At 40.8% G+C, this 27,033-nt stretch overlaps 1 protein-coding gene and 1 long non-coding RNA gene across 9 annotated transcripts in view; both read left to right on the forward strand.

Moving 5' to 3' along the window:
* The window catches only part of PPARGC1A (PPARG coactivator 1 alpha), a 716,069-nt gene that overhangs the window by 498,571 nt on the left and 190,465 nt on the right, over nucleotides 1-27,033 (forward strand). The gene's annotated exons all lie outside the window — the stretch shown is intronic.
* LOC147370891 (uncharacterized) lies at nucleotides 1,624-11,263 on the forward strand. Its single transcript, XR_015165530.1, has 3 exons — nucleotides 1,624-4,144; nucleotides 6,212-6,459; nucleotides 10,952-11,263. It is a non-coding gene; the product is annotated as an uncharacterized LOC147370891 (long non-coding RNA).

Below are 27,033 nucleotides of genomic sequence, written 5' to 3' on the forward strand. Positions count from 1 at the left end.
TTCTCAGGGGAAACATGGTAGAAGGGAGGGATGGAGAGAGAGAGAAAAGATAGGAAGGGTGAAGCAGAGGGGGAGCCTACTGTCCACCCAGCTTTGTGACCTGGTCTCTAGGTATTGAGCAGGTCTAAGAGGCACTGAGACTGAGAGGCAGTGAGTTTGCTTCATGGGAAGGCTATTCTGCAGTTCTGAGAGGGAAAGCTTTGTCTATTGGTACAGGTAAGACCAATAAATAAAAGGAGTTTTCTCTTCTGTGGAAGCTGCTCTATAAAGAAAACATCTTAATTTTTCCTATCATCATGCATGAGTTGGAGTCATGACCACTGCTCATTTCTTGGTAACTTTGGATTTTTGCATAATAAAAAGGGATATCCTTACCTCTTCAGGTTGTTAAGTGATATAACACATGAAAAGCACCTTAAGAGGTACAGCATTATCATGGTTCCTCCCCATCACCTCCATTTCATCAAAGGTAGAAAATGCTATCTCAGCTGTGAAAGTGCTAACAAATACAATGCCTGAGCTACTGTGTGTAGTTATCTTGCTTGTGATATTAGCCTTGCTGAAGATTAAGAAGCACATGCTTTCTCCTTAGCATCTCTGAAAGTTTCCAGATTTACATTCTTTCTTGCCTTTGAGGATCTTCTGTATTTGGCCCAAAGTCAAGCTTCCTTTAGAAGGCTGACTAGAATTGATCTCACTGTTTAAAGCATTCTCTATTGCTGAAAGGGACTGTTCATTGTTTCATTCAGCTAATCAATGAGCATCTAAAAGTGAAAATGACTCATTTCCTCCCCTCAGTCTGCCATAAGAAAAAGCAAGTCAGTGATAATTAGAATGAGGAGGGAAGAGGTAGGGCCCAGGTTATGCTCCAGGAAGATTGGGTCCCTTCTCTGGAAAGGCACTTCCCCACAGAAGGGACTCTTTAGGCAAATCTTGAGAGATGAGTAGAATGTTTAGAATGCAGAGGAAGGATGGAGTGAGGATTCCAGACCAGTGTATGGTAAGGAGATGAAAAAAGTCGAGATGAAATGAGAGGAGCTGCATGCAGTTGGGTACGACTGGATAGTGGGGGAGGCAGTAAAGCGAGGGGAGTTTGAGTCCTACTTGTCATCCCACTGAGGACCACTGAGGGGTACTAATGAGAACACTGACATCATCAGATGGTGACCAGGTCTTTAAAGGAAGAGCGTATTTCAGAGGTCAGATAGGCACTATAAACTGAAATATGACAATTGCAAGAATAAGCCCATGGCAAGTGGATAGACCTATGCAAAGGAGGTGTGTATGTTTCTCTTTTTCATCGAGTCAGTCTGTATGACTTTCCCACGTTATTTTTTACTGTGTAAGCCCACGATGTGTATAGGACCAGTGAGAACCTGCCAGCCCTTGTTTGGGTACCCTACTACTCTGCAGACCTGAAGAGTTTCGGTATAATCAACACCACTGAGGGTTTTAAACTGGAACCTGTCACTGAAAGAGATTGATTATGTAACAATGATTTAGACTCACACTAAATTATATTAAACTGCTAATTTAGGTAAGGCACAATCAATTTCAAACATGCTGTTGTAAATGTGAGGTGGTTTTTTGGCCAGCAATCCTTCATGAAGGGAACTGGCAAATATCTTCAGTCTGAGCTTGTTGGTCTTGTCCCTGCTCTGTTGATTGTTGTTTTCAGGGTGTTCTGCTTTGTACGTTGAGTGACCAAATCCGTTTCTTGATAGTGTCTGGTCACTGACGTTTCTGACAGCACTCATTTGTGGCTTCCCTTCTTGCAAAACCTGACCAACTTCTTTTCTTATCCTATCATCTTCTTTCTTATAGTCTCTGCATTTAAAAATGCGTTTCTTCCTTTTGGCGCCTTCCTTCTGGATTACGGCTGCCTCTCTGGTCTTGAGGGAATGGGGGAGCATATGGGAAAGAATGCCAACTTTGAAATCTGACAAACTCATGGTGGAAACCTGGAGGTGTCACTTGGTACCTTTTGGCCTCAGGAAGAGTTTTATTCACATCTCCCATTCCTTCTTCAGTAAAAATGAAATGACTGGTTTCTACCTCAGAGATCACTGTCAGGTTTAGACCTGAGGAAGGTACCTGGCATTGTGCTTCCTGCAATATACATGCCTGGAAAACGATGGCTCTAGGGCTTTATCAGCAGTAGTGTGTTTCTTGCTTGCCTTCTCTGCCCAGTCTGGGTGAGTGTTTATTTCATTAGGAAAGTCTGCTTCATTAGCTGGAAGACCAACTTCCCTACAGATCACTTCTCTCCTCAACCCCCTGGAAGACTTTCGCCCCAGGAAACAAAATAGCTTTTTTCTGTAGTACTTTCTGACTGGTATACTTTAAAGTCTTTCTGCTGAATCTTCCAGGCAGGATCAAAAGAACTCTGGACTCCTGGAGCTTCAGAACGTTTTAAATCTGCTTGGGAGCCTTTAACTGGTGACTGCCTACACATGGGGATTACATAGACAGGGGCGGGATGGGTTTAAGCCGAGGCAGAGTGAAATGGCTAGTATGAACAGTATTTGTCTGGAAATGAGATGACTAGGGTTCTAATCTTCAGCTCATTACTAGCTCACAGCCTGGGTATCTGAGCAGACTGGGATATTTTACCTCCAATCCACAGTACCTGGAAACTTCTACTCTCAGGAGAAATTGTCAAACACAGATGACAATCTTTTGAATTTTGAAGTCCTTTTAGGAAGGAAAAAGTGTCCAGTGGCTTGTTTTAAACCCCTAGGATACCACTGAGAAAATTACTCTTAAATTATTTAAGATGCTGAATTTTAGGTATTCAGGTACTAAATGGCATCCTAATCATCCAATAAATTATTATGTCTTTGCTGTGCTGTTAAAAAAAGACCATTTCTTTCTTTCTCTCCTAAATGTTTGCTGACTTTTCAGTAACAAGGGACCATATAGCCAGGTACTTTTAGCTTAGAAGCCACTAGGTCTTCCCAGGTGGTTCAGTGTTAAAGAATCTTCCTGCCAATGCAGGAGACACAGGTTCAATCCCTGGTTTGGGAAGATTCACTGGAGGAAATGGCAACCCACTCCAGTATTCTTGCTTGGGAAATCCCATGGACAGAGGACCCTGGTGGGCTACAGTCCATGGGGTTGCAAAAGAGTTGGACATGACTTCAGTACTAAACAGCAGCTCAGATCTGAGAGTTTGGTCCAAACCCTCTCTCTGGCCCTAAAAAACTGTGTGTCCTCCAGAAATTTATTCTGTCTTTTCAAGCGTCAGTTTTAACATCTGTAAAATGAATCTGATGACAATTTCCCTCATAGAGGTAGGGATATATATGCTAGGAACAGAATATATAAGCAGTTAAAACAGGTAGAGCATGGTTAATTTCAAACGTCTTACTGCAAATGTGAATTTACATTTTGACCATCACTCCTTCATAGAGGAAGTTGGCAAGCATTTTTTGACTGAGGATCATTAGATGCCAGGGTTTCATTCCTGCTGTATTGGTCCAGTGAGCTTTCTCTGCTGTTGCCATTTGTCATCTTCTCCATACATTGCAGGGGTTCAGTCTGATGGTTTTGCAGTGACTCGGTATCTGACATGATTCAGTGTTGATGGAAGAAAAATCTGTATAAAGTACTTGGAAGGTTAGCTGGTGCATAGAATATACTCAATAATTGTTAAATACTATGGTTATTTTTACCAGCTTATATAGAGTTTCTCTCTAGTTGTGTTTTATTGCTATGTACATGGAATTTGCTTTTTTTGGTTTTGTTTTGCTTTGTTTGTTTGTTTCAATGGTCATTGTTTTTTAAGGGAGGACAGAGTAGGATCCATTCCCTTCAGATTCTAGGATTAGGGGATTAGGCTAATTTATCACCTAAAGGGGACACAATTAAACAATCATTTAGGTACCAAGGGACTCTGATTAAAAGCACCTAAGGCTCTTTGAATTTTTCAAAAGGAAAGTGCCATGTGAATTAAATATTGTTTAATTGAAGGTAGAGGGTGTGCTTTCGTTGGCTTTTCAAATGTTGAAAGACTAGGGCTGGAAGAGCCTCCAGACTTCATTTTGATGCACACACGGAGGAGGGCAGGAGCAGTGGAGGGAAGGAGAAGAGCTGAAATGGAAGTAGTAAAGCTGCGAAGAGAATTGAAGAGATTTTGATACAAGTGGGTATAAAATTAATGGGCTATATCGAGCCTTTCAATCATTCTTTTAAAATGGGAACATGTAGCTTGTCAAAAGGTATGATTAGTAGTCACAAAGCCAGGCATCCTTCATTTAGGGGCAGTTAAGAAGATGGGCCTTAGCATCAAACAAGCTTGAGTTCAAATTCCAACTGTGCTGTGTTCTAGGTGTAACTTGATAAGCAAGTTGTATGACCTCTTGGCCTCAGTTTCCTGGTTATTTTAACAGGAGCCATATAGTACTCACTTTATGGGGTTTTATATGGATTAAATGAAATAATGTATGCAAAGCAGTGTGTGGCACACAATAGGAATGAAACATGATACTGATAATATTACCTGATAGAAATGGTAATATAGTGGTGATCCAATCATGTATATTCCTGCCCTTTGTAGTAGCACACTGGTATCAGTGGAACTACTAAGAGAATTCTACCTTCCATGCAACAGATACAAGGAAATATGTTTGGAATTTTCTTTCCCAAGAACTTGAAAGAAGGGAGAAAAGTTCATTAAGCAACTGTTGATGCAAGTATCATTTATTATGTTGTTCAGTGCATGTTATAAAAAGAATACCATGGTAAAGTCTTCCAAAAATGCAGGACCTGGAAAACTTTTTATTCTATTGAACTGAGATCTTGTCTAGTATTAGAGAGAAAAGTTGCTCAATTTGAGGAGAGTTGCTGCTAAGTCATTTCAGTTGTGTCTGACTCTGTGCGACCCCATAGATGGCAGCCCACCAGGCTCCCCCGTCCCTGGGATTCTCCAGGCAAGAACACTGGAGTGGGTTGCCATTTCCTTCTCCAATGCAGGAAAGTGAAAAGTGAAAGTGAAGTCGCTCAGTTGTGTCCGACTCTTGGCGATCCCATGGTCTGAAGCCTACCAGACTCCTCTGTCCATGGGATTTTCCAGGCAAGAGTACTGGAGTGGGGTGCCATTGCCTTCTCCGTGAGGAGAGTTGGCACCAACAATTTTGTGCTCTGCTCTTGTAGCATTCCTTGACTGAGATTTCTTGATTTTTTTTTTCTTTTATTCCATTCCCTTTTCTTTATATCTTGGCTTCTGACCTTTGTTACATGTTAATTTTTTTTATTTTATTAAAAAATTATGTTATTGGATTGTAGTTGATTTACAATGTTGTGTTAATTTTTGCTGTACTGCAAAGTGATTCAATTATACTATTTTTCTAGTCCAGTTGCTGAAATGCCTGGGGCATAGAGGAGAGAATGTGGCAGTGGGTTTCAGAAACCTGTACTGACATTTCTGCTCTGTCTTTTGTTTGTGGGATGTTTTGAGGAACAGATTTAAGCTCTTCCAGTCTGTTTCTCTGGAGAAGGCAATGGCACCCCACTCTAGTACTCTTGCATGGAGAATCCCATGGATGGAGGAGTCTGGTGGGCTGCGGTCCATGGGGTCGCTAAGAGTCAGACACGACTGAGCAACTTCCCTTTCACTTTTCACTTTCATGCACTGGAGAAGGAAATGGCAACCCACTCCATTGTTCTTGCCTGGAGAATCCCAGGGACGGGGGAGCCTGGTGGGCTTCTGTCTATGGGGTCACACAGAGTCGGACACGACAGAAGCGACTTAGCATTAGCAGTAGTCTGTTTCTCATTGGCCAAAGGTGGCTTTTAAAAATGCCCTTGCAGGGTTTCTGGGTAATAAACCCAGGTGGTGTAGGTAAGGTTTCGAGAGCAGGATTTGACCTTTGTAGGCTCTGGTATGTCACTACCTCCACTATCATTTTCTCCTTTCACACGCCCTTTGAAGGTCTTTCTGGAGGTAAGGACCTGCTCAATAGATGGAATCAGAGTCGAGGAGGCCCCAAGCCTGAGGGTAGGGCAGCTTTGCCTGCCTTTGAGTACTTTCTCAGGGTCAGAGGCTTCTCTCCTCTGGTTAATTTTTGTTAGTTCGAAGTTAATCAGTTGTTTTGTTCATTCAACAAATATTTATCAAGCAGTATTGTATCCAACCCTGGGGTTTCCAGGGTGGAGAAGACATAGTTTCTAACTTCAAAACACTTTTATTGCCTTATATTCCTCAAAACAGCCATCTCTATCTGTCAATTGACTTTGACCCTGAAGAAACGGCTTCGATTTCCAGTGAATGGAGTCACCCAACTGTTTGTGTCCGACCTTGGGGGACTGGGCTTGGGAAGGGATGTCCTTCCGGGTCAACAGCATGATTCTGGAGAGCTCTTCTATTTCTCAGACTAAATGGAATGGATTGAAAACTAAATTTAAACAAGTCTCTGGCTTATGAGGACACTTTGATTGCAGCTGCCAAACTCTCACCGGGTGAGATGTTTAGCTACTTTTATTTTATTTTAGCATTTCTGGGAGCAGTTTTAGCAACAGATGTCAATTTCTGTATCAAGTGGTGATGCTTCTTTCTCTCTCCTACAGCCTTGGTTTTTACTTTGTCAGGTGGCCATGCTTTATTCCCCTCAATTACAGGAATTGCTTACAATTGTGCCAAAGTCTTCTATGTTCCTTATGGCTCTGTAGTAAAGAATCTGTCGGCCTATGCAGCAGATAGGGGTTCAATACCTGGGTCAGGAAGATCCCCTGGAGGAAGGAAATGGCTACCCACTCCAGTATTCTTGCCTGGAGAACTCCATGGACACAGGAACCTGGCAGATTACCGTCCATGGGGCTGCAAAGAGTTGGACATGACTGAGTGACTAAGAACATATACACACACACAGAACTGTATGCAATACCTGGTAATAACCTATAGTGAAAAAAAAATCTGAAGCTGTACACCTGAAACTAACACAATATTGTAAATCAGTTATCAGTTATAGTTCAGTAAACAAGAAACATAATAAAGTAGAATAAAAGAATAGTGTCCACTTTTTTCTTACCTGTCCTTCTTTCTGTCACTCTAATTTCCTTGCAGGATTTTTATGCTTGTCAAATGGGGCAATACGTAAGAACACTTTAGGGCACAAGTTAATCGTGTAAATCCCACAGTGCGGTCTCATGCCATGCCTCCCTTTTTCCTTTCCCACTTGTACTTAGTTATAAAGACAAAGCCTACATCTGAAAAAAAAAAATCTGTCAAGGAAGTGATGCAGTGTTGAACTGCTACAGAAACCATTAATTATTGACATGACCTCTTGTTAACCGAGGATTGAAATGTGCATTATTAAAAGAAAACTCCACCCCAAAGCCTAAAGCCATTAATCTGAAAGTTTAGAATTATTAGATCTTATAATGATGGGACCATTAGAGACACTTTGACAAATACACACTTGCTGGCAACCTTTCCCACCTTGATTTTCTGTGTAACTGTGTCTGTATCTGGAGAAGGCAATGGCACCCCACTCCAGTACTCTTGCCTGGAAAATCCCATGGACGGAGGAGCCTGGTAGGCTTCAGACCATGGGGTCTCGAAGAGTCGGACACGACTGAGTGACTTCACTTTCACTTTTCCCTTTCATGCATTGGAGAAGGAAATGGCAACTCACTCCAGTGTTCTTGCCTGGAGAATCCCAGGGATGGGGGAGCCTGGTGGGCCGCCGTCTATGGGGTCACACAGAGTCGGACACGACTGGAGTGACTTAGCAGAAGCAGCAGCAGGGTCTGTATCGGGAATGTTTTTAAATGTAGGATTTTTTCCCTAGAGATCAAGGTTAGTATATCCATTTTATATACTAATTTTATATAAATACACATACATAAATACATAAACTTATGCTGTAAATTATTTTATGGTTAGAACTCTTTTTGTGTATTATATATATCTGTTATACATATATACAAAGAATATGTATATACATATTTATGTGGACATACTGTATGTAATTTTCTCTGTGAAAAGCAGTAAACCCATATATACTATTGGGATGGTTTCTACTAATACAAAGCATAAATATATTCTAAAAATGCAAGAGAACAAGACAAGTTATTAATCTTCAGAACCGTAAATTTTTAACAAAATTTATCTTTCAAAGGTTTGTTTATTTGAGGACAGTTTTTGCATTGGAGTATTCCCAACAGTATGGAACACTAGAGCTATTCTTTCTCATTCTTTTAGCAAGTATTTATAGATAACCTGCAAGACATTAGGGTTGAATTGGGAGTCATGAATACCATGATAAACAAAATAAGGTTCTACTCTCTTGGGGCCTGTAGGTGGGGAGAAGGGAAATCAGTTATAGAACATGTGGTTATCACTTAGAAGTGTGATGCTCTAGAACCATATAGAAGAGGCACCTCCCACGGGCAGAGTGGTGCCTAGGTGGGGTTGGGAAATGCTTCCAGGATGTGATGACACACTGATACCTATAAGAGGCGAGCAGGGTGGACAGTGTGAGAGGAGTGTGGGGAAGTCTGGGCAGAGTGATCATGCGCATCTGGGAGGGCTCCGGGGGTTGGGGGGTGGGGGTGCCTTCAAGGGACCAAAAGTAGGCCTTGAAGACTGCAAGGTATTTGGGAGTGCAGAATGGTGAGGAATGAGGGTTAATATGAATGTTAATATGCAGGCAAAGGTTAGAGTCTACAGTGAAAGGAATCCTGCTGAAATGAAATCACTTCCCTTGGTCCTTTAGGTGTAGAGTTGTCATTTAGTCACTAAGTTGTGTCCTTTTGTGACTCCATGGACTATACTTCACGAGGCTCCTCTGTCCCTGGGATTCTTCAGGCAAGAATACTGGAATGGGTTGCCACTTCCTTCTCCAGTGGATCTTTCTGACCCAGGGATCAAACCCCCATCTCCTGCATTGGTGGGTGGATTTTTTTTTTAACCACTGAGCCACCAGAGAAGCCCCCTTAGGTGAGGAGAGAATCATATAAATGTTTTCTGTCACTTAAATGTTGATCTTCTTGAAAAGGAAGGAAGTGGGCAAACTCATTTCTTAACGTCGCTTTCCACAAGTGATTTTGTGATTCTGTGCCTTGGGTTTGGTATTTCTGCCCCATGGGTTACTGTAAGGAATATTCCATTTTGCACCCATCAAATATCTATAATGTGTACCATTAGAAATGTTATGGGACTTGAGAGTTGGAAGTAGACTTGTACCTTGGGTTTACTTTTATGACCAGTTCTATGTTCTTGGTAGTAAAATTACTAATGATGTATTCTTTAACAAGTTATAATGGAGAATTGAAATATCAATAACCTCAGATATGCAGATGACACCACCTTTATGGCAGAAAGTGAAGAAGATATAAAGAGCCTCTTGGTGAAAGTGAAAGAGGAGAGTGAAAAAGTTGGTTTAGAGCTCAACATTCAGAAAACTAAGATCATGGCATCTGATCCCATCACTTCATGGGAAATAGATGGGGAAACAGTGGAAACAGTGCCTGAATTTATTTTTTCTGGGCTCCCAAATCACTGCAGATGGTGATTGCAGCCTTGAAATTAAAAGACGCTTACTCCTTGGAAGGAAAGTTATGATCAACCTAGATAGCATACTAAAAATCAGAGACTTTACTTTGCCAACAAAGGTCCATCTAGTCAAGGCTATGGTTTTTCCAGTGGTCATGTATGGATATGAGAGTTGAGCTATAAAGAAAACTGAGTGCCAAAGAATTGATGCATTTGAACTGTGGTGTTAGAGTCTTGAGAGTCCCTTGGACTGCAAGGAGATCCAACCAGTCCATTCTAAAGGAGATCAGTCCTGTGTGTTCGTTGGAAGGACTGATGCTGAAGCTGAAACTCCAAACTTTGGCCACCTGATGCAAAGAGCTGACTCATTTGAAAAGACCCTGATGCTGGCAAAGATTGGGGGCAGGAGGAGAAGGGGACCATAGAGGATGAGATGGTTGGATGGCATCACCGACTCAATGGACATGGGTTTGGGTGGGTTCCAGGAGTTGGACAGGTGATGGACAGGGAGGCCTGGCGGGCTGCAGTCCATGGGGTCGGAAAGAGTCAGACACTACTGAGCGACTGAACTGAATGGAGAATTGCCAAGTTATTTTGGTTTGAAGATAAGAAAGAGAGATTATATTCTTGATGGTGTTTCGTATACAGCTAAATATTTTGTGTGTTTCTTTCTAATTCCCTCTTTGAACATGTCGTTAATATAGCACAGAGGCTCAATGACGTCTCATTGTTTATGATTATACTCTAGGATAGATAAAACTAGCATGGCTGAGTTTGTTTTTGCTGGATTACATGACCCAGGGAACATTTGACTTTTCTCAACTTCAAGTTCATCATCTGTAAAATGTAGCTGATACTACCATTATTGTGAGATTGAAACAATGAAAAGAGATCATGATTATCAAATGCCTAATGCAGTGAATGTTTCTGCATGCTTTCCTGCAAGTTGCCCTGCCTCCTATAGGGAAATTCAATTGCTCTGAATGTGTTGAGAAGCCAGGCAGAGCTATGTCCCCCTTGTAAATATTGCCCCGTTACTCTTGCAAGTAGAGCCTTATTTCTTTTAACTGAATGTTACCTGGAGTCATATATAAATCATTTTAATTTGAGAACTTGAGTCAAAATGTCACTGCATTTAAGTTTAATTGATGAAAATGCCATGAACCAAAGTAAGGGAAAATCTTCTTCTTATTTTTCTCTAGCTAATCTCGATTAAGTATATGTAAATATTTTAGACTTTTTAACTCTGCCTTAAGGCATTTCAATTAATATTGAGATGCATTCCAGTGAACACTTTACTTTTCCAAATGTTTACTAGAAATTCTCTAATTTTCAGATTGATGCCAAGGAGGCCTTTAATAGATAGCTTACTTTTAATAACTCTTCAGAGATTTAAAACTAGAGAGTTGTTTTAGAACGGGAATAGGCCTTTGACAGTGTCTTCTAATTTTACAGACAAGAAACTGAGGTCTGGAGAGATGAAAGGTTACTGCACAAGGTCACAAGGCTGGATGGACCCTTTGCTGTTTGCTTGAGGTGTAGTCTCAGAACTGAGGCTGCAGGGCAGGTCTTCTGATTGCTTGACCACTGCCTACAAGCTCATTTACTATTTTCTACCCTCATTTCCTCATTTGAAAAGTTGGTTGCTGGGTGATATATAACACGCTTTTGGCAAGATTGGCCTTCATGAGAAACAGTCCCAATAAGACCATTCTATTTTTATGGTTGTTTATTAATTTGACAATAAAGTAGAAACATTTAAATTTCCTCTCTTCTATAATCCCTTGAACATTATGGTTTGTGTGTGATTTTATATTTAGTTTGTTAAAATTCTTTCTCAAATTTGAAACGCCTCCTACATAGACGATTGGTCAAAATCACCATAATTACTAGATGTGTGTTCACTTCTTCCTACCTGTTTAGCCAAAATATTTGCTGTCAAAAACACTAAGCATCAGTGTCTGCAGTTCAGGAGTGATCAGCAGGAAAAACTGGGGGGATGTATCTAATTTTCTTAGTTTTTCCAGCTTTGTGCCTAGCAACCACCACCTCTGAGCATCGTATGGTGCTGGTCAGCAAGAACCATCACAACTTGCCTCTTCTACTGACTTCCCATCAGATGTTAGGTGGGGAGCCCGCTCAGCCCTCATCATCAAGAAATAAGATGCCATACTCAGGGTGGATTCTACGGTCTGACATTCATTTTGCTCACTCAGTCATTTGGGTAGTAAATGGAGAGTGTGTCCTCATCCAGTTTGAACCATTTCCCATTTCTTTGGTGGTCTTCAGAACTGGAGAGCAGCTGGTTTCCCACACTTCATTTAACAAACATCAATGAACTTGAAGGCGAGCCATTAGTAACTCAAGTCTTAGCTTCCGTCCTCAAAACTTTCACCATAGCCCTGCCATCTTTCCGGTTTAATTCCCAGGGCTTTAATTATTTTCATTTCTGACCTCTGGCCACTCTGTAATGTTTGTCAATGTTATATGACATTGCATATAGGGGGTTCCGGAGGAGGCGATGGCACCCCACTCCAGTACTCTTGCCTGGAAAATCCCATGGATGGGGGAGCCTGGTGGGCTGCAGTCCATGGGGTCGCTAAGAGTCGGACACAACTGAGTGACTTCCCTTTCACTTTTCACTTTCATGCATTGGAGAAGGAAATGGCAACCCACTCCAATGTTCTTGCCTGGAGAATCCCAGGGACGGGGGAGGCTGGTGGGCTGCTGTCTATGGGGACGCACAGAGTCGGACACGACTGAAGCAACTTAGCAGCAGCAGCAGCAACATTATAGGGGGTTCTTCTGATAGTTGTAATTCATACCTTCCCAAGAGCATTAGGCAGGTTCCCCCTGCCTGGGCTCCCTCACCATTCCTGCCTGACAGTGGGCTGTGTGGTCAGGGTGGGGGTGGGGACTTGGTTTCAAATTCTTTTTCTGCCACCAAATATCTGGCTTTGGGAAAATCATTCTAACTCTCTTTCAGTCCCTTCATCTGTAAAATGGGAATGAAAATTCCTGACCTCATCTACTTGGAGAAGTATTGGGATCATCTGATATGATTACAGGTAGAAAAGGCTTTTTGAAAAATGAAGATGCCCCAGAAAACAATATGTGATTATTCACCTGGCTTTATCTTGTCAGCAACCTTCTTGATAAGACATTTCTTAATTTCTAAATTTATCTTTACTAAGGCTTTGTTTTAAAGCATCCATTTCTTCTATAGAATGGCTTATGTATTGGTTTAATCAATATTTAATCAGATCTACACAATTGTGTCAAAGTACAAAGGATAAAGACGCGTGGTAAATAAAATAGACATGATCTCAACTCTCACAAGAGGGCAGAATAGACATTTAAGTAGATGTTCAAATCGGTGTCGGTGGGGCTGGCAGGGCAAAAGGGAGAAGGACGTTAATTGAATAATTGCAAATGAGCGTGTAGTTTAAGCTGTGATAAGTACCTTGAAGGAGAGGTAAGAAGAGTTATAAGAGCAAACAAGTACCTCATGGTGTGAAGGGTTCTCTGCGAAAGTGACCTTCAAGATGAGACCTGAAGTAAAATGAGTGCAGGGTAGGAGCTGGGGAAAGAATTTCCTGTCCTGGGAGTGTGGGAAAAATTTCAATATTAACTCTGTCAGAACTTTGTGTCTAGACTTTCACATTTCTGTTTTGTCATTTTAGAGAAGAGCATACATATATCATTTGTATAAATATGTGCACATATACACGTGTGTCCTCGCCTACATGGATGTATACTGTGTGTACATATAATTTGTAAATGACTGAATATTCATGGGTGCTAAAGCATTTTTACTAATAGAAACATACAATTGAAAAAAGTGAAAGAATTTCAGCTAGATAGAAAGGGAGGAGGAATATGGGCAATTTAAGAAACTTAAAAAAGGGTAGCATGGTTCGAGGGCAGAAAGTGAGAGGGGCTGGCTGGTGGTGTGTAAGCAGCCACAGAGGGGGTAGCAGAGGCCAGTTAAGAATCTTCTTTATTATAAGAACATTGCAGGAATGCGTGCTAAGTTGCTTTGGTCATGTCCAACTCTATGTGACTCTGTGGACCATAGCCCACCAAGCTCCTCTGTCCATGGGATTCTTCAGGCAAGAATACTGGAGTGGGTTGCCATGCCCTCCTCCAGGGGATCTTCCTGACCCAGGGATCAAACCAGCATCTCTTACATCTCCTGCATTGGCAGGTGGGTTTTTTTTTTTTTTTTTACCACCAGCAGGACCTGAGAAGCCCGTTTTAAAGGCACCTAAATTTAATATGTGAGCACCCCAAAGTGTGACACTTGTTTTTGTCACATGATGGCTTGTATACATTTAGTAGTGTTCTTGTAGGAACAGTGGTGACCATACATCAAGGAAAATAAAATAGGACTAAAGGTTCTTGGCACTGTTAGGTGCTTCACAAAATTTCTTTTATTTTTGAAATGATATGATGAAATATGTATCATGATTTATTTGCAACTGAAGAAACAACTTATGTGAGTCAGAGAAAGTAAGATTTGTTTCACTTTATAGGTCATGGGCTAGCACACGTTTTCTTAAAAAGACCAGAGAATAAATATTTTACGCTTTGCAGACCACAGAGTTTGTCTCACTTTCCCAAGTCTATGCTCGTAGTTTGAAAAACCATAGACAAAACATAAGTAATTGGGCACAGATATGCTCCAATAAAACTTTATTTATGAATTTGGCCCTCAGTTTGCCAACTCTGGTTAAAAAATAATAACGATATAAAAATTGTCCCCTGATTATTGTATTTTGTCCTATGCTTCTCAATATTGTACAGTTATAATCTTTAATAATTAAAATAATAATAATAAACTAAAAAAAAGAAATGTAAGGAGAATAATACTCCCTGATAGAGGAAATTAAAACTATCATAAAAACACTTTACAAAATCTTAATAAATAGTAACAATACAATAATAATGACTGTAATTTATCAACTGACAATTCTATGAAATCAAGTACTTTACATGCATTATTCCACTGAATCTTCATTGCTCTTCTATATAGCGTTTTTATGCTCACTTTATAGATATGGCAACCAAAACTCATCCAGAATAAGTAACATTTCAGAATAAGTATCTGGTCAGTGATGGCACCAGGATTTTGTCCTAGGTCTTTTATCTCTAGCCTTTTTAGCAAACACTTCTATTTGACCCTCGCTATCCATCTTTTCTTCTTTCCTTTAGTGTAGCAGCTCCAAGTTCTAGCTCAGTTCTTGGCTACCTAGCCACAGACCACATTTTCTTGTCTTTTTTGTAATGGGGTATGGTCATGGTTGAAGGGATATAAGTGAGCATATGTTTTCAACTTCCAGGCCTGCCCATAAAGAGAAGGAGCGTGCCTAGGACATTATCTTGTTCCTTTTCTCACTGACTGGAATGCTGTCATGATGGCTAGAGCTGGGATAGCTCTCTAGATCACGAGTTGAAAGCAAAATGCTGAGGATGACCAAGTACCTACCACTCAGGCTGAATACCTGAAATGGACCTAGCATTTCACGAGGACTACAGGTTATTTATATTGCTGTGTGAAATTTTTTTCTTTTTAAACCACTGTTATCTTGAGTATCTTTGTCTTGGCAGCACATCTGTATCAGGACAAATATAAAAACCCATACTGGGGACAGAGGGTATATTCCAAGATGTTTCTCAGAAATCTCTTGCTTATGGGTGATGGTGGATACGCTTTCAATGTTTGAAGAGAAATGAGATGGAAACGTATTACTTTCTTGATGCGTGCTACATGCTAAGTCGCTTCAGTCATGTCCAATTCTTTGCGACCCTGTGGACCATAGCCCACCAGGCTCCTCTTTCCATGGGATTCTCCAGGCAAGAATACTGAAGTGGGTTGCCATGCCCTCCTCCAGGGGATCATCCTGACCCAGGGATCCAGTCACATCTCTTCTGTGTCCTGCATTGGCAAGCAGGTTCTTTACCATTAGTGTCACCTAGGAATCCTTCCTTGATGGATCTGAGTCAGAACATCTTGCTTTTTGTCTGATTAATTCTGGGCCTCTATTTTGGTCTTGCATTTTGTTTCTTGCCTCAGGGCCCTTTTGTTGTACAAGCTCTTTCACTTGTACATAGCAAAAAAAACAAAAAAAAAAAGTGAAACATTTTTTGGTAAGACCAAAACCAAACATGGAATAATAATAATAACACACAAGGAAAAACTACAAAGCTTAAAAAGCTTGTGCCATTTCTACCTTCGGATCCTTGGTGTTTGGTTGTTGTCTTCCCTCTGAAGTGTTTGGGTTTGTCATCTCTGATTCTGTGTATGAAACACTCTTCTTCCTCCTGATCCCATTCTCTTTGACAGCTGATACTGATCCCCCTTTCCTCAAAATGCTCCTTTTCCAGCTCACACCTAATTTTCCTCAAGCTGCCCAATTGGCTTGCATGCCTATAAGAGACTTAGAGGGGGATTTCTGCAGCAATAGTATCCTAGAAGCATTCCTCCTCCACTTTCTTGGGAATGTGATGTCCCTTGGTTGATGTGCTGTCTAACTTTGCTCTAAGTTCTTAAAAAAAAAAAAGAGAACACACATGTTGTGTGATTTATACTTTTCTAGATATGAGGTCAGGAGGAGGCAATGGCACCCCACTCCAGTACTCTTGCCTGGAAAATCCCATGGATGGAGGAGCCTGGTAGGCTGCAGTCCATGGGGTCGCTAGGTCAGACAGGACTGAACGACTTCACTTTCACTTTTCACTTTCATGCATTGGAGAAGGAAATGGCAACCCACTCCAGTGTTCTTGCCTGGAGAATCCCATGGATGGAGGAGCCTGGTAGGCTGCCGTCTATGGGGTTGCACAGAGTCGGACACAACTGAAGCAACTTAGCAGCAGCAGCAGATATGAGGTCAGTGATTTGAGAAAACAGATACCAAAGGAAACACTAGTTCCTGACTTCTGCCCTCACAAAGTGTTTCCTAGAATAATGTGAAGAGTGCATCCTAAGTAGGAAATCAGGCAAGTCATTCAACCTTACCAACACTCCCCTGCCTCCACATGGCACCCACAATCAGAAGTAGCAATGAGGAGAATTCAGGCTGTTTCTGGATGGTGGAAAGTCAATGGCCTCCCTCAACTGCCTTGGGTCCCCACTGAGCAGGCCAGGGATGTAATATGATCACTGCTCTTGATGGCTTAGCCTTTGGCCTAATGCTATTGGAGTTTCTGGGAAGTACATCCTTTGATAATTTCTCTTTTCAGCTAAAACTGGCACATATGGGTTCAGTTGTTTCCAGCTAAGCATCGTTGCTAATAAAGATTGGGAGACTTGTTAAATGGAACGGCCGAGAGAACATAATATACACTCAGAATAAAGCAGTAAGCAAGGAAGAATTCATGTGATTTGCATAGATTTCTTGTCCTGGGAAGTGGGAGTTAAGTTTGGATAGACAGGGTGAACCAAGTTGACAAGAGACTTGAAGGCCTTGCAGAGGAATGAGGATTTTAAACCATAGGGAAGGGGAGCTACTGAAAATATTTGAGTGGATAAATGGCATCACTGAACATGAGTTTGAAGGAACAGAAAGACCAAGCTGTTGATCTCCCCTTTCTTCTGGCAGGTAGTTTGAATTCAAGCCACAGGAAGGGATGCTGGCTGAATTAACTAAAACAGAGGTGAAAGGCTATGGTGTAGGTTACTGAATCAGAGGAAAACCTGAAGAACCAGGTTTCAATAAAGTAGGCACCAGAGCATTCCTGAAGCCCTAGACACTAGGAACACTGCTACTGCTACTGCTAAGTCACTTCAGTCATGTCCGAGTCTTAGCAACCCCGTGGACTGCAGCCTACCAGGCTCCTCCATCCATGGGATTTTCCAGGCAAGAGTACTGGAGTGGGGTGCCATTGCCTTCTCCGACCAGGAACACTAGACACTAGAAAAGCAGTCTTTTCAGTGGGCTGTGCTTATCCCATGGCTAGGAGAGAGCCTTATGTACCCTGGTTAACAGTTGCAGTGAGACCACCCATAGAGAGAGAAGTGGGTCTCTAGAGAGATCAGGCACTAGGAGTAGATGAGAGAGGAGGTGTCTACTGCACCTGTCCTCAGCAATGGCTCAAAACACATTGGACACAAAGTGAAGAGGTATAAAGCACATCTGAGTCCCTCTGAGTAGAGGTGAAACAAAACCATCTGAGTGGTTATTTTCCTTCCCTGTACCGCAGGGACCCATGATAACATCCCTCAATAGGTTTACAGCAGCTTCTTCTCCCCCCTGCAGGGCTGTGAATTGGGATCATTAAGTTTTAAGTTGTTCTGCAGCTTCCGTGTAAGTGATCATGTAAATATCAGGATGCTGGATAGGGGAAGCAAGTAATGGCATGACTCTCAAGATCTTGGATTATTGCTTATTAACTTACATCCAGAAAAACCTTAAGAAGAGTGCCCATCCCCCAAGTCGTAAGCGGAGCATACTTTATGAGCACTGCGTTAGAAAAGCAAAGCTAATAATTGTAACCATGTAGATGCAGAAACCATTAATGTTTCTCATGCCCTGTGGTAGGAAGAAATATATTAAAAATTGATTTTTGGTTTCTGCCTTTGTCTGTGTAACATTTATAATAAAGGATACAGGAGAAAGTATCCTTTAAATGTGATATTTTAAAGCATTTTGGGCTTGTTGGTGTTAAAATAAAATTTTTATTAATGGCTTCATACTGCATGGTAAAAGGTCAGCATCTGAATATGACAGTTTTATCTTCTTACAAATAAGATGCTGATAGGATTCTTCAGTAATTACATATAAGCCAGAATTTTTGCTACATTATTGGGTTAAACCATTTCTAGACGTGAAATTATTCTTTGACTAACGTGGGCTAAGGGTGAAGCTTGTATTTCTCTCTCAATTTTCTGTCTTTTTTTTTTAATTTTACTCTTTTTCTTACCTCTTTCTACGTGCAATAAGGTGTAACTTGTTTCCTCGGTGTGTATGCAGTATGTGGTGAGACATGTGTTCACATTACTTCTTTGTCTCCAGGATTCTATTATCAGTTTACTCTTTCATAATTGAAGCAGCTTTTGCTCATCAGCAAAAACACATTGCATTTTATTTTGTTCCTGTTTCAACTTCTTGGACATGATGTGGTGAACATACAATCCTGCAGGTATTTTTTTTTCTAGTCACTTTAAATAAAATATGCTTCTAAAAAGCCTACCCCATTTGTTCTAAATGTTTTAGAATGTATCTTAGCTGTAATTCTCCAGAAATTAAATGGCATGATGCACTTTCTGATGGTTTTCATTAATCTGGTATAGTTTTGCTGCTGATTTAAGTTTATCAAATAGGGTTATAACCTGATGGAAATAACGCTGTCAAATGCTTGGATTTATCATATGTTTTGTAATTCCATAGATGATGTGGGCAAGATGGATCCATATCAGAAATCAGCCTTTGATTCAGAAGAGCTGCGAGGCTCAACACGTTAATTGCCAAACCACCTAAAGTGTATAAAGAATGACATTTTATGCTACCTCGTTCATCATATTTTTAGAAAGACTATGTGATGGATTAATAAAACATTGCAAATCTTCTATGCAAAGCAAATGTTTATAATAAATGGGGCATAATCTAACTGTTCTGCTATAAAATGAATTAAAGTAGTCTCTAGCCAGTAAATTCAAACAGAATCAAGTAGGATGGTTAGGCGACCTTAACAGGCAAGTATTTTACTATTGAATACATGATTTCCTTTCAAATGGTTCTCTCCTGTCAGTTTGGAGTGGGTTCAGAATAATGCTGGTCGTTTCTTTAGCTGGTTGTAAGCAAAACTGGTTGCACATTGGATGCTTAGAGGCTGAGGATAAGGGGCGAACTATGGCACTCATATCTGAATGGAGACCTTCTATAAATGCCAACTGAAATTACTGTCATTTTAATGTGCTTCTCTGCCCTGTTGGACAATGTACTGGTAGTTTTTTAAACTTAGCTTGGCACCCATAATCTGTGAACAGATAAGACATTAATATAAATTGTGATAAAAAATATACCAGGAGGCTTATAATATAGACATCTCAAAATGCACTTACTTTTTATTATTTTCAAACAGAAACCATGTTAGCCTTTAAATTCAGAAGAGAAGGGGTGATGATGCTACAAGTGGAATGCAAGTGAAAAATGCTTTGCTTTTCCATATTTGTATTTATCTCACGACTATCCATTTCTATCTTTAATTTTTCACTCTTTGCAGCCATATGCAAGGTGGAGAGCTTTGCTTATTTCTCAAAGCCAGGACAAGTTTCCAGAAAGCTAAGCTTCCATTTTATTGTTTTCTTTAGGGTAGAGGTGATGTTATTTAAAATATCATTTTGCTTTGGGCTCAATTTCAGTGAAGGCAATAGCCAGGGAAGCTACTGGGTGAGAGAGCCTCATGGTTTTAGCACATGTGCAGAAAAAGGCAGAATCCAGACAGCAATTCTTGTGGGACTGAGCGCTGTAGAGAGGCAAACTCCATCCTTGGTAGAGGGTCGTGGGAAGATTTTTCAGCAGTGATGATTTTATATTGTGGTCCACAGTAGATACTAAGAAACATCACTCTTTTCCTGCTATACCTCTCCCTCTTCCTCCTGTTTCCCCTTTTCCTTATATAGCTCCTTCTAGCTTTCCTCTTTCTTCAACACTTGTGCAGAGGAACTCTTCTAAGCTTACAAGTTCTCACTGCTGCTGTGTCACATTACTCTGACTCCCGGAGGTACCACAGTCAGTCATGGACTGACTTAACCATGTGTACCATGGACGGACTGACTTAACCAACAGAAATTTATTTCCTCTTGGTTTTGGAGGCTGGAAGTCCAAGATCAAGGTGCCAGCAGGATGGTTTTCTTCTGAGGCTGTTCTTCTTGGCTTCTAGGTGGCCGCCTTCTCCCTCTGTCTTCACGTGGTCTTTCTCTTTGTTTCTACTCATTTCTGGTGTTTCCTCCTCCTCTTCAAAGGGCGTCAATACTATCAGATTAGGGCCCTACCCTTATGATTTCCTTTAACCTTAATTATACCTTAAAGGCTCTAGCTTCAGATACACTCATCTTGAGTGTTAGGACCTTAACATGTAAGTTTTAAGGAGACACAATTTAGAATATAATAGCTACAATAAGAGCTATCTGGATAAATGTTCCATTTAGACCATTATATGAAATATATCTTAGATTTTTTTTGTGTGAGTGAATGTTGTATCTCTCACATCCAAGAGAGAAAAAATTGTGAAGGAGTTAACAACTCAACCTCCACTTCCACTCTTCTTTTATTAATAATAGCCCACTTTTCCACTTTACTCTGGAGACCAAGAATCCTTTTCTTCAGGGTCCCAAACCCAATTATTGTGGGTGGGGGATTTAACAGGATTGTATTTTAGGAACCTTCTTTATTTAATGACTAAGTAAAAGCTACTTCGCTCTTCTTTCCCACCCCACATCGACGTTTACTTGTCCTTTTGTTCATTCATTCTACACTTTGTCCTTCATTTTTTTGTTTGTTTGTTTTTTGATGTCTTGCATCTGCTTAATTAGGGCTTCCCTTGTGGCTCAGCTGGTAAAGAATCCACCTGCAGTGTGGGAGACCTGGGTTCGATCCCTGGGTTGGGAAGATCCCCTGGAAAAGGGAAAGGCTACCCACTCCAGTATTCTGGCCTGGAGTATTCCATGGACTGTACAGTCCATGGGATTGCAAAGAATTGGACATGGCTGAGCAGCTTGAACTATCTGCTTAATCAAACCTGATGTATGTGTATACTGAAAATTTCAAACTCCAAAAACTGTCTAATAAAGGACTATTATCAACTTTGTGACAACCATCATCATTGATCACATTTATTTGATCCTCGCAATAACCATATTCAGTAGTCACTATCATTATTCATGTGTTACTATTATGGAAACAGACCATTATGTCATTGTTGGCATATCAGAAATTAGAAACGAAGGCCCTTACAAGCTTAAGTGCCGTGCACAAGATTGCACAACTTTTAAGTGGCTGAGCAAGAATTTGAACTTGGAAGGCTGGCTTTAGCACCTGCACTATTAACTGTGATGCCTGGAGTAGGAAATGGCAACCAACCCACTCCCGTATTCTTGCCAGGATAAAGAGGAGCCTGGCAGGCTACAGTTCATGGGGTACCAAAGAGCTGACGTGACTGAGACTGAGCAGATACGCACACTGTTAGGAGCAAATAGCACAGTTGAGATCGGGAGGAGACCATAGAAACCTTTCACGATTCAACTCAGCATTTGAGACTGATGAAGAAACCTGGGGCCCAAGTGGTTCTTATATACACATGGTAATACACTGAAATGCCACACAACAAACTCCAGGCAGCTGAGCTTACTGTTTTTATTTTTGTTGTTTAATTGTTAAATCATGTCTGAATCTTTGCGACCCCACAGACTGTGGCCCACCAGGCTCCTCTGTCCGTGGGATTTCCCAGGCAAGAATATTAGAGTGGGTTGCCATTTCCTACTCCAGGGGATTTCCTGACCCAAGGATCGACTCCATGTCTCCTGTATCAGCAGGTGGATTCTCTACCAGTGAGCCACCAGGGAAGCCCACTGTTTTCATTACACATAATAAAAAATAATGTTTATCAAAATTTTGAACACTTAAATACCACTTTGTCTATGTAACTTCAAACTTTCACAATTGAATATGATGGATTTCAATTTGCCCATTTTACAGATAAAGAAAATGAGGCCAGCAAGGAGGCTAAGGATTCACAGTTAGGTATGCTGCTGCTAAGTTGCTTCAGTTGTGTCCGACTCTTTGCGACCCCATGGACTGCAGCCTACCAGGCTCCTCTGCCCATGGGATTTTCCAAGCAAGAGTACTGGAATGGGTTGCCATTGCCTTCTCTGACAGTTAGGTATAGTGGACCTCAAAATCAGACTAGGTGGCTCTTTGTCCTACAACTATGCTCTTTCCTCTCTCCTGATTTTACACTCTTCCTACAACCGCGACTCCAGATCCTGAGATCCCATCCCTTATAACCTTGTGAGGAAAGTTTGTCTCTCTGTCCCAATTTAGGCAGTTTCCCCTAAATAAAATACAGACACAGACAGTCCTGGCTTCAACTCAGCCTCTGCAACTACTAGCCGTATGGTTCTCTCATCTCTTCAAGGCTCACCGAGACTCAATTTTCTCTTACGCAAAAGAGGAAGAATAATGGGAACCACATTGTGCTTTAGTACTAAGACACATTAGTCATGTGTGACTCTTGGCAGCCATATGGGCTGTAGCCCACCAGACTCCTCTGTCCAAGTGATTCTCCAGGCGAGAATACTGGAGTGGATTGCCATGCCCTCCTCCAGGGGATCTTTCCCATCTGAGGATCAAACCTGTGTCTGCTGTGACTCCTGCATTGCAGGTGGATGCTTTATTGCTGAGCCACCAGGGATGCCTCATCAAGGTAATATCAATTAATTCAATGAATATTTATTTAGCACCTTTCATGTGACTACGACCACTATAGAAGAAGTTTCAGCCTCAAAGGTTACCATGAGAATTTAATCATACAAGCAAAGGCTTTAGCACAGTTTCCTGGAACATAGTAAGCACCGAACAAATAATATGAACTGGTACTATTATTGCTATCGTATTATCTTGAGTCCCCTGGCAGTTGTCTGTTCTGTTTACATACAGTATTATCCCAGGTATTTTGTGGGGAAATACACACACATTCTTAAGCATTCTTCAATAAACTGTGGTCCCAATACAACTAGTTTTTCCCTCTCCATCTATCTATTGCTTAGACCTGATCTTCATGGCTTTGTAGTTATTCATCTCCTTTTCATCTTCCAGGCCATTAGAAGCCCTTATCTTTGATCTCCAATAGCTTTCAAAGAAGCTGGAGGTATCCTTTTAGCCCATAAGCCAGCCTTTCCTCCTCTGCATCCTACCATATGCTCCCCTTTTTATTACTTGGCGATGCAGTGCCTCAAAAGGTACCCACCCATCCTTACTACTAATCCAACCCAGCACCAATTTTGTTATTTTGTTTTATGAATATTAGTGTCCTTCACCAGTAATGTTCTGTGCTTTTCCCAGAGCTTTTGATTTCGTTTCGGAAGTAGATCCCATATATTCAATTAGGAACACTTAAAAAAACTTCTTTCTACTGGTTTATGGTCCCATCTGGAGGAAGGGAGTTACTCTGCAGAATAAATTGAGTGTAAAATTTGGCTATGCAATAAGAATTCACTTCCGTTAAGGCAAAAAGAAGAGATGCATAAAATTCAAATCATCCATAAATAAATGCTTTATCTTTAAGAAACATATAAATAGACATCAAACACCATAAAAACATAGAGGGTTTCCTCCCTCTGTCTCTGTCTCTTTTTAGAAACAAATTTGTGCAATTTCATAGCAAAAACTTTGCAAGGAAAGATTATGTATGTCCAATGCTGATAAGACTGCCCAAATATAAATTTTATGATGCATTTCTTTCAGAATGCCATCTTTCCACCAGCATAATCAAAGAAAGGAAAATAAAGTTTGAAAGCTTTTGGAGAGCCCAGTGCAGGCACCTGAGGAAATCAGGAAAGAATGAGAACCTGATATTGTAGCTAATTTGTAACATTTTTTGCTAAGGCTGCTCTCCTTAAAAGAAGGCACTTGCTCAAAATTTTCTTTCCGCCTTCTGCCACAGGACTGCCCTTCCTGCTAACACTTGCCAGTGATAAAAATGCAGGGTAGGAAGTGAGGGGGAGTGAAGCAATTAGGGGAGCTTGCTTGCCAGCATCCTGAGCCCAGGAAGACCACAGTGGGAGAATTTATCTGATCCTTCAGGGAATTGACCATAGGTAGAATCATCGCTATTGAATAATATTGGAGTTCATCTTCACTTAAGCAGTAGCTGAAAGACTCTCAAACCATCACTGGTACAGGTAAGAGTTCACAAATGAAGCCTGAGAGGGTGCCTTTGAGGACACTTAGGGTCAGACACTAGAAGATGTGCACAGAAAATTTGCTTCAGAAATTTTTCAGTAGCAAAATGATAATTCCTCATATTTTTCTCTTGTAACATCCCCCAAATTGTGACAAATAGAAGTGTTTTCTCTGCTCAGATAAACTTGGGAAATACTGATTAAAGAAAGAGAAAAAAGTTGAAGAAAAAAGTATTGCAGGACTTTTCAGAGCCTTTAATAGATTCATTAACATTGTGACTATATAAGACAGAAATGGTGTAAAATAGTAGTTTGATTTTTCACTAAGTATCTAACAGGTCTTTGATTCTTTGGAATTCACTAGAAGATACACTGGTTTAGTGCTTCACCAAGCACTTTCATACAGATTATGTCTGAAAAGTGAGCACATGTATATTTCATCAGGGATGTGTTAATATACAATCTATCGGTTTAATAAAATCCCGGCTACCTGTGGGGTTACAATCCCTCATCTGTAATTTCACAGAGTTACAAAAAGTCATACTTTGACCATCACTACCTATGAGCCCCTGAAACTTTCTGGCTCTCACATCTGTGCTTTCTATTTTTAGAAAGTTCTGTTTATTTGCAGGAAATATTGGATTCATCTTCCTAGGCTAGGTTTACTCTACTGGCAAGAGATTTCAGATTTTCATTTTTATCATTATCTCTTTAAACCTGATTGTGTTTAACTTCTTACAGTTTCATTATTTCTAAGCACCACCTCTGACGTTTTACATTTCAAATTTTACTTTATTTCTTTAATGTCTGTGCCTTTGTCCCTGTGTCATTTGGGGAGGATAAAACTTCTCTCTTCCATCTTGCTTAACCACTGTCATTGGAGATAAGCAACTCAGTAGGCTTAGCATGCTGCTTCTAAGTATATATGATGGTCCAGATGACAGGTCTTGTCTTCGGTGAAAAACTGCTCTTTTCTGCTAAAAATATGAATTAGGGAAAAGCTTGATCACTTAAGTCAAATGTCTGAAAAACAGGTCCAAGAGAGGTCTCTATATCATTTGAGGAAAGCCCTTTGCTACAGGCAATTCCCCTGCAGAAGTGCATTAACCTCAAGTAAATGGGAAATTAGGTAATTATGAACATACTATGCCCCAACCATATTGGTTACATGAGTTATTACTATAATATTATCTTAAATGTATGTGGAGCCTTGGAACCTTCCAAAAATCTGTAAAGATTCTTGCATATATTATTCCATATGTTCTAGAATGATGTTTGGAATAGATAACCACAACAACTAGGGAAATGACCAATCAAAATAGACCCAGGTCCAGCCCCAAGGGAGATGGTGGAGTGTCCCCTCCCACTGCGCTGTTAGGGTGCTCCCTTCTTAGCTGTTACATCCAAGAAAGTTTGCATCATGTCATAGGGTGATCATTGTGACACCCAAAGAGCCGGCATGGAAGTGTCATAATATTTTAACAGACAATGTAGCTTTACAATGCTGCAAATTAAGGTGGTATGTATCATGAGACAGATACTAGGAACTAGACAGAAGTGATACCACTTTTCTTATTTTAGAAAAATTACAAAGGAAAAAAAATCTGGGGTATAAAAGCCTTTTGACCTTTAACCAAAATGATAGTCACAGACTGTAGTCCAAATAGGTATCAACCTGCTATTCTCTCCACTGAGGCAGGAAGAAAGGATGTACATCAAGTAGTGACCTGTGGTCCCTCAGCTGCAGGTAACACATTTTGCGTGGATTGGTAAACACTCAGGAAGATAAACTGACCAAGGCAAAGGCCGTAGCATATGACTCCACGAATTGTATCTGCTATTCTCTGAGAGTTGAATTCATGCTTGTTAATTGCACTGAGTCTCCAGGTGGTGCTTCCCCATGGTCACCTACACCCTCGTGTAAGTACACATTACTGTGCCTATCCCAGACATAAGCAGCCAAGCATCCAGATCATGATTTGAAAAATTGGAGGGGCTAGGCCAGGACATGTGGCTAACAGCTTGCTTTCTGCTAAGTTGCAAAATAACAGGGCTGCAATTCCAGTTGCAAGGTTCATCTGACCTCAGGGCCCATCATTAAGCCATTTGACCTCAGCTCCAGTAGCAAAGTCCGAGGAGTTTGCAATGGGAGCACCTTTAGACCTTTGCAGCAGTGGGGTAAGGGTTAGGTGTATCATTTGGCTTCCTAACTTATCAGATGATGAGTTGGAATTTGTTGTACTCAAACTTTTTCTCCAGTTGGCTGCAGACTGATGTAGGAATTCTTAGACCCAGCTGTTGAAAGGCTGTCTAGTAAAATAAGATGTCTGTCTAAATGTTCCTGAATCCACATTGCTTTCGGTCACTGAGAAGTGGGACAGTCCACTCGAAACAACCCTACAGGATATTCACGGAAGTTGGCACATTTCTTTATCTTGTGTCATGGTTTTGCTGTTGTTTGCTTTCGAAAGGTTAAGGAGAATTGTTTTCTCATCTCTGTGGGAAAAGAAAAAGGGAACCAAGGGAAGTCCTTACCCACCCCAGTAAAAAAGATTGAGGGACATAATGGGCTGTTTTGAGCAAGTGGTATTGAAGGTACCTCCTGCTGAGATGTGTGATTTATGCTGAGAGGCTG

Source organism: Bos grunniens, chromosome 6, assembly GCF_055505025.1.
Source record: "Bos grunniens cultivar Pamir isolate PY7600 chromosome 6, Bosgru_T2T1.0, whole genome shotgun sequence".
NCBI lineage: Eukaryota > Metazoa > Chordata > Mammalia > Artiodactyla > Bovidae > Bos > Bos grunniens.